This window comes from Nuphar pumila, chromosome 3 (assembly GCF_984573655.1).
Source record: "Nuphar pumila chromosome 3, dmNupPumi1.hap1.1, whole genome shotgun sequence".
In the NCBI taxonomy this organism is placed as follows: domain Eukaryota; kingdom Viridiplantae; phylum Streptophyta; class Magnoliopsida; order Nymphaeales; family Nymphaeaceae; genus Nuphar; species Nuphar pumila.
Genome location: NC_143251.1, coordinates 1,570,896 through 1,578,337, shown reverse-complemented (window position 1 = coordinate 1,578,337; position 7,442 = coordinate 1,570,896). Strand labels below are relative to the sequence as shown.

Here is a 7,442-nt window from a genome sequence, read left to right as displayed (position 1 = left end):
AAGAATTTTTTTAAGTATGCAATTTTTAGTAAGTTGACTTTATTTAAATTACACACATTTATTTATAATGGCATCTATGTAGATACTTCTTTCTTAAATTATGCATGCATTCATTTACATACGCACTTTTGTGTAGGCTGCTTTAATTAAACTATGCACATATTTATCTAAGACAACATTTATATAGACACTGCTTTCTTAAATTATGCATGCATTTATTTACGTGCACAATTTTGCATATGCTTGCTTTATTAAATTATGCATGATTTTCTTACGTACACCACTTTAATGTGCATATGCACTTTAATTCTCTTTTCAAAAAGTATGTATGCAAGATTTTACACTCGTGTGCATCAAACATTCTCAATTATCAAACTTTATGAAACATTAACTAGTTCAAACATTAAAAGATTGTTAAAAAAATAAGTTTGATACATTTTAGAAATACGTAACTGAATCTATTTTTTGAATGAGCAAAATACAAAACTTTGATTACATGAACTCCGATCACATGTTCATCAAGTTTTTCGATATGCATCTAAGAATAACCTAAATCTACATCGACTTGAGGATCGAGATATCATTTGACAACGATAATCTCCTAGAATACCCATGTTGGTTTTCAAGAAAAACAAAAGCATTAATTTTTTCTAAAAACCGAACTAATTGTCATCACTGTGTACTATAAGACATTCGAGACATGCCCGTTCACTGATGAATGAGTCAAGGTTCATGACAAACCTCAGAGTGCAACAATGCACCATCCTATGAGAAAATTACATGCAAAATTCAGAGACCGCCTTCACGGACAAGATGCTCGATCAGTTTAAAAAATAGAGCATAATGAATAGATTATAATAATAACAAACTTGAGAACCTACCGAGAATGAATAGATGACGCCTGCCTGAACAAGGTATATACTAATGTATTAAAATCCCTTAATAATAAAGGACCCATTAATCCATTCACATATAATGCCTATTTGGAGATGATAGGAGATACAAGTTCTGATGAAAAAATTATTAACAACTATATTTCGCGAGTGACAATGACACAACATCCTCGATCATCAAAATTATGAGACAAGGCTATCAATTATTGTCTTAGGTGGTAGATCCTACAACTTCTACAAAAGTTAAGATACATCATCATTTTTCTTCGCCTTTATGAAATTCGCGATCAATAACTATAACATTCCCTTTAAATCGAATTCGGCTAATCATTCAAGGTACCAATTTACATGAAATAATAAACCAATTTCTTCTTGTGAGAAACCACATGTAAGTTAATATCAAAACAAAGTCTTGATATTTATACTAGTAATCAAATGTAAATGATACCATACTTAGATAAATTCGTTGATTGTCTAGTTACACACATTACAATGTTATTGAAATATAATTAATACTTTCATAAGTCTGTCTGACTCTTTTTATAAAATCTAGGTGATAAATAGACAATTAATACAAATGATGAGACGTCAACAATTCATTCACTATTCTTAAGCATATTTTGATATTTTGTATATGAACATTTTATATAAAACTATTTTTATCTAAATCTTTGGTTTAAATCTTTATGATTTTGAATTATTGTATGAAAATGATAGCCCAATCAGAGATATTTGAGAACGCAATCTATTTGCTTTGCTGAATATTTTGCATGTAATCTACCACTTATATGTTCAAACTAATATTTTGCTCAACTATAGTTTTACCTTTGAAAAAGGATAAATAGGATTTTTTTTTAAAATTTTCTTAAATTTTTAGAAGTTAGAGATTTTGAGGACTGTAAGGACTTGATTTTGGAGTCCTACTTATTTTTTTCACCATATTACTGCTCCAATTTGGTGGAACCTATTTTGCCTTGAGGGGTTTAGAGAAGGAAAATTTGACCTTGATTAGTAGTCAAGGCATGAAAGGCAACCAAGGGCCTCTCATAGACCAATGGATGTGGCTGCTTAATGCTTGGTGTTGACTTTGAAGTGAGGATTTATTGAAATGACATTCCTTGTTTATTGGTTTGTGACTAGCAGATATAAGTGGGACCTATATCTTGGGTAACAGGTCAGGTTTTGACCCGATTTTTAACGGGCTCAGGTTTAAAGAGAAGCCCATGGCATTGGCCCAACGGGCCAATGTGAAGTGGGTTGGGTTCAGTCCGGCCCAAACCCATTTATAGGTTATTTTTTAATAAAATTAATACATTAATTCTTAGAATACAAAAAATAAATTAAATAAAAAGCATAAAATTCAAAACAACACAAAAATTTAAAAGCCTTTTTTGTATCATGCCATGATATTTCCAAAATAAGAGATATACAACTTGAAATGAATTCAACCATGGGTTTTATGCTATGGATGCAAAATCCACATCCACCCATGTTATTATGATGCCCAGAAATTCCGAAATCCCTGCAAAGGACAGAGCACCATGCACTGCGTTAACATATTACCATATGATGCTACATGTAAGAAAGGTAAATAGTAATAATTAACAAATAGCAAGTTTCCATGCAAGTAATTAGGTAAATAGTAATAATTAACAAATAGCAAGTTTTCAGGGAACCGATTAGGTAAATAGTAATAGTTATCCAAGTTAATATGTAATAGTTAATTTAAAAAAAAAATTTATTAATAAAACAATAAATAACTCAAGTCCATCGGGCCTGGCCCGGCCCACGTATATAACAGGCTGGGTTTCGGCCCAATACCTAATGGGCCCGGACCTAAAATCATGGCCCAAACCCGGTGCATGGCGGGCCGGGTCGGCTTGGCACTTTCATTGAGTAAGAAGACAGTGTACCCCAATCCACGAGACATCATGATCAGAACATTTTAGTGCAACTGTGGATCTTATTTGGATAGGAATCTTATTGTAATTTAGATTTTAAAGAGGTGACACCCACAACGGCATTTCCATCCAAGGGGCTTGCAATTTGAAAAATGGTCTCTCTCCAATTGGATAGGAATCTTATTTGCTGCTCCTCTTTGATGGTCAGGAGTTGGAAGTGTGGGATCTTTAATGGCCATATAGGGTTTACATGCATTTGTTGTGGCAGCTTGGTGGTGTTGAGCCCAATCTACTCTCATCCACCGTCCAGTCACGATGATTAAATAGGATCAACATGAAACAATACATAAAAGCCACATCAAATATGAGTAGCCAATGTAGACATTGGAAAATTAGCCTCCCTCTTATTTCCTTATGCTATAGCAGCTATAACTGCTTTGATTTCTAAGAACATTAGGGAGGCACAAATCTTAACATTTAGTAGGGCATGCGAATTGAAATTGCTCGTGGCGTACTGCTCACCTTCAATTGAAATTGTTAGATGCCATCAATGTCTAAAAAGCATGCAGAACTCAAAGGGAACTTGGAACTTAGAGAACAGAATATCAAAATGCTCACATCTTTAGTCCAATAACACATTATGGTAAGTAATTTTCTTTCACATGCATGGTGTGTGCAAACACATGTAATAGAATAATAACCACATTGTGTAAGTATAATTGTTTCCATCATTGGTAAGATAATTTCAGTCATAGCTATGGTCAAGTATGCATAACAAAAGAAAACCTAGTGATTGATATAGGGAGCGTATTTAAGAAAAAGTGGTTGGCCTGGAGAACTCACAAATCTCAAACAGCTGTCACTAGGCTCTTATCTATATCTAGATTGCTTAAGGGCCAATGAGCTTAAATAGTAACAAACTAACCATAATTATATTCATGGAGAATACTAGAAAATAAGATGCCTATATATGATAAGATGTTTGAGATGTGACTAGTAACAAATAAGATATTTGAGAATACAAGAAAATGAGATGCTTGAGAATATTAGAAAATAAGATGTGGCTAGTGGAGCCCAAAAGCCAGAGCTTTGTTAAGTTTGGAATCCAAGAGCTAATAGGTATTTCATCAAAAGCTACACATACAGTTCATTAGAAGAGGATAAACAAGTACTTAAACAATAACAGTAATTATATTTATGGAGAATACTAGAAAATAAGATGATTATATATGAAAACAACATAAAAAACAATAACAACAATGATAGTTGTCAAGCATATATGAAAAACAGGACAAATAACAGTCAATGACAAAGAGTGGAGCTTTAAAAAAACATAATCATAAATGCTACGAGGAATCAAGAAATCAATAACAAGAAGGAATAACAAAAAAGAATCCACCTGAAAGACTGGCCAACATAAACTAAATAATATTTCAATAATGAATGTAAGTCTATAACCATTAGCTTATAACATGTTGCAGATACAATGGCAACAACCCATCAGATCAATATTAAACATCTAAAGGCATTATCTATGATAAGTACAATTGACTTAAATCACCATAAATAGTAACAGAAACATAAATAGTAAGAGCATCAAAGGAGTTGTACCTTTTCCTCAGCATGGAAATGACCTAATCACCAATTAACCCCATCTACATATTTACACACCAGTACACCACAGAAAGAAAACTGTCAAGTAGTTCTAAAACAAGTATGACAAAATTTCAACCTTCTCGGCAATGGTATTTTGTCATGCATATATGAAATTTATTTTCGTAGCCAACATACTTGTCCTCCATATTCATTAATCATGATCCTTAATCATCCTGTAATAAACACTCATAAACCAAAATGACACAAAGAGTTATAAATCTGATCAACTCCGTCAATCTCTCAACCACAAGGCGCAAGATACAAAATAGCTGATGAGAAAGAAAAGCCCAACACACAAAAACTACGCTAGAGGAGAACTTTAGTGGTAGTATGGAACAATAAAGAACAAGTCACAAAAAAATGTAGACCCAACAAACAAGGAAATGTTAAAGAAGATACAATTGTTCCCCAGAATGATATTAAACACAAAGTAACTTAGTTTTCCTTTTGTTGTTTGCAGAGTCCTAAAAATCTTATTTTTCTATACTTGGATACAAAGTTATCTACACATCCAAAAGGGATATTCTTCATTTTTTCCCTCAACAACATTTCACCTCAAATACGTTCACCCTTCTCAACACCCCCATCATAAAAGATAGAATCCCAATTTATAGATTCCAAAAAGAATACACTAACTGATCGAAGGCAGAAAGAATTTTACAGTATGCAGACCCTATTCCACAAATAACACTTTGAATGGGCCAAGGTATCGGCACCAGAGATTTTACATCAATAAATACAAAAAGTCAGAAATCAATACAATGAATGCAGAAATTCACATCAGAGGAGATCCTCCAATAGTTATACAAGCTACAAACGGGAAAAAGGAAATCACATTGCGATAAGATCAACAAAAAAAGCATGAAGAAACCAGGAAGACAAAAAAAAAAAACTAAAAATGGCAATCTCGTATTCCGATCCACATAGAAACCCCAAATTCATCCGCGCACAACTCATAAACAATAAATCTATAAAATGCACAACAAAACGACACACATCCATGAACAAGACCATCGATCGAATCCCCAAACCTCACTTTTGATCAAATTATTGGGGCTTAAAAAGCCTATAAAGAACAACAGTACCAAATGTAGTGCAATTTCAATCGATGTTTAGCAACAAAAAAAAGTCAAAGATTCAAACAACGCAAAAGATCAGCAATCTCGAAGAACATCGTGGAGGACAAAATGGGAACCGGCGTGCGTGGAGGTGCTCCAGCGCATGGAGGGACCCTGCCATTCAAGGCATTAGGGTTTTAAGGGTTGTTGGTCTTGGAGGGAAGAAGGGAAAATGGTCGGGAGAGAGAGAGAGAGAGGGAAAAGGGGATACCGTGGAGGGGCTCCGGCGTGCGTGAAGGGGTCCGGTGTGTGTGGAGGGGAACCAACAAGAGTGGAGGGTCTCCGGCGTGTTCGGGGGCTCCGCTGCATGGAGGAGCTCTGGCGACATGGGGGATGTTCCAGGAAAGCAACAAAGAGGGAGAGGGAGTGGGAGAAGGGATAAGGAGTGCGAAAAACGGGCGGGATGGGTAAGGTGGGCGAAAAGGGTCATGTATAAAATATGACTTATCGTGGCCGTTGGATCTCATTAGATCCAATGGTCAGCAAAAATGCATTAAAGGTTCGTTGGAGGGGTGTTGGGCATCTCTCTGTATATAAATATAGCGTGGAATGTTTTTACTTTTTACACAAGTTAGTTGTTCCTCTTATTCAGGGACGAGGAGAGCTCAGGCTTGGCTCGATAAAAACGAACACGAGCCTAGCCCGAACATGCTTTTATTTGGTTCGTTCGGCTCGTTTACCAGCCCTAGTTGCTCGTCTCATTTTTTTTTTTTCAATGAAAGAGTTAGGGAAGCCCCCTTTCGTTATTAGCAACTTCTATTACATCAAAACAACATATACAAAGTAATGTACAATGAAATAAACAAAACAAAATAGGAGAAGCTCGTATTCTCGTTTAGATTACATATTCTAAGCGATGCAGTTGACAACTCCACTCCCATCACCTCTATACATCATATACAAAGCACTGTACAACACAACAATCAAAACAAAATAGGAGCTGATCGTATTGTCGTTTAAAATACATATTCTAAAGGAAGCAAACCACAAAGTAAAGAAATGAACAAGAGAAGATATAGTGTCATGTGTCAGTTCAGTGAAAGTGAAAGGAAACTTTTCTGCCAAAAGACAAAGGGCAAAGGCACGACGACAAGCTGTCTGAAAAGGTTTTCTAAGACAGACTCTGTTTGGAAACTAGGAGCGGGGATAGGAGTTAATGCATTTGGCAAAAACTTGATCAAACTACTTTTGGTGGTCGTTTGGAAACTGATGGCGGAGATGGGTGTTTATGCATCTGGAAGTGAAAGTGAGATGGACTTTTTATGTTTACTGTAATGAACGAAATCCACAGCAAATCCAGCGTTTGGCGGTTCTCACTTCTTCAAATGGCACTTTCTATACTAACTACTAGTTTCCAAACAAGGCCTAAAGTCTGATTAGAAATGCAATAAAACAAAAGCCAAATGAAACTTGGGATAACAACTCATGGTTGAGGGATTATATCTAAGTCTCAACCCATGCTTAAGGTGGGCTCAGCGCTCAACAAGACCTTCCTCGTCAGATGCACGCGGGGCTTCAGCCAGCTCACTGATGGAGCCCGCACTGCCAAGCGGCTGTCCACATCACTTCTCAGGCGGTGGTGTGTCTCCAAAAGAAAAATATTTGCATTTGCTGCTTTTACCAAAGTTTATCCGTTTCACTTTTAGAGCCTCCTTCCTCCAAGTCCCTGCAAGAATGCCCCTCCATTATCTCACCCAAGTGACACTGACACCACGCCTTAGGGGTGTCAACGGGTCAGGTTTAGTCGGATCAAACCTTATAAGGTTCGGGTATGGTACTCAAGTCCGAACTTAAAGGTCCGATTAATTTGTGAAATTTTATATCAGACCCGAACCTGACTAGAGTTTCGACTAAGACCCATAAATTTTCAATGT

General features: G+C 35.9%; 1 long non-coding RNA gene across 1 annotated transcript; it reads right to left on the bottom strand.

Annotated features, from left to right (window-relative positions):
* Window positions 1-2,214: 2,214 nt before the first annotated feature.
* On the bottom strand, window positions 2,215-5,004 carry LOC149841593 (uncharacterized). The gene is made up of 2 exons (XR_016430997.1): window positions 4,406-5,004; window positions 2,215-2,415 (listed from the first exon to the last, which is right to left on the bottom strand). It is a non-coding gene; the product is annotated as an uncharacterized LOC149841593 (long non-coding RNA).
* Window positions 5,005-7,442: the final 2,438 nt, after the last annotated feature.